Below are 1,214 nucleotides of genomic sequence, written 5' to 3'. Positions count from 1 at the left end.
TCCACCCATCATGGCCTCCCCATTCTCTCTGTCCAAGGGAGGTGACAAGCTTTGCCCTGACCTGAGCCCACATATCTAGGTTTGCACCTTCTCTGGAGTGAAAGAGGAGATGAGTTATTTTAATCTTGAAGATCCCAGGTCAGAACATCAGGTTTCTAGTCCAAGTTCTGCCTCACTGTCCTCATTTATCAGATGAGAGAGGGGATGCACTGTTCCCCAAATCTGAGACCCGTGGTATACATGACTGGAGCCAAGTCTCACAGCTGGGGAGGAGCAGCTCTGGCACTTGAGTTCAGTTTGGCTCCAAATCTGTAGTGAGTGGGGGTCTCCCTTAGGTAAATAGGTTAAGATCCTTTTGTGGTTCATAAGCGTGATGATTGGGTTTTCATGCTCGTGTGTGAGATGTGCCTCTCTCAAGCCTTGTTACGAATCACATTACCTGTCTGATGTTAAAAAAAAAAAAAAGAGAAGAAAAGAATAACAAGAACAACCATAAAAAGCCCCTCGTCATCTCTCTGGGGCGTGCCGTGGGGCCGTTTCTGCTGGGATGGGCCTCGGAGCCCTCTGGCTGATTCTGCTGCAGCACAGAGCCCCACCGTGCCGATGTTCCGTGCGCTGGTCTGGGATGGTTCCGGCACCCACAGCCTGGTGTGGTCAGCAGCAGGGTTTCATTCAGGTCGCTCCTTCCTGACCGCACTGTGAGACCTGCAGGCAGAGGCTGACCTGAGTCACCTTTAGGGTTCCCCAGGTGAGCTCTTGAATGTGTCCCCAGACCACCCCATCTCTCTGCTCCCACTCCAGGTCCTAACAGGGTCCTCCAAATCCACAGTTCTTACAGGGGAAATCTGCTCACTTAGGAGATGGCCTTGTCCCTGAGCGCCCCCCATGCCCTCCAGAATGGAGAAGACACACAATTCTTCATTTGGGTTGTGTGAAGCGTTGGCCCCTCACTGTGATATGGACAGGAAACTGGGAGGTGCTGGGTAGAAGACCGAGGTTCCCTGGCAAAGGCCCTACCCTCAAGCCTGAAGACCTGAGGACCTAAATGAGGACAGGCATTTCTGTTTTTCACTAAAAAGTTGCCTTTTGGCCCACTATGCCCCCTATCCTGTCCCCATATAAACCTGAGGGCACACATGCAAGTGGCTGAACGTCAGGACCAGCAGAACCAGCAGACCAGTGACAGCAGAACAACGAGGCAGAGAAAGAGAGAA

The 1,214-nt window shown here is 52.1% G+C and overlaps 1 non-coding gene across 1 annotated transcript; it reads left to right on the top strand.

The window, feature by feature from the left end:
• Positions 1 to 349: 349 nt before the first annotated feature.
• LOC112605488 lies at positions 350 to 449 on the top strand. Its single transcript, XR_003115474.1, has one exon. It is a non-coding gene; the product is annotated as a small nucleolar RNA U13 (small nucleolar RNA).
• The last annotated feature ends 765 nt before the right edge of the window (positions 450 to 1,214 follow it).

This window comes from Theropithecus gelada, chromosome 13 (genome assembly GCF_003255815.1).
Source record: "Theropithecus gelada isolate Dixy chromosome 13, Tgel_1.0, whole genome shotgun sequence".
NCBI lineage: Eukaryota > Metazoa > Chordata > Mammalia > Primates > Cercopithecidae > Theropithecus > Theropithecus gelada.
The sequence above is the reverse complement of the archived record's forward strand: the minus strand, read 5'-3'. Positions and strand labels throughout refer to the sequence as shown.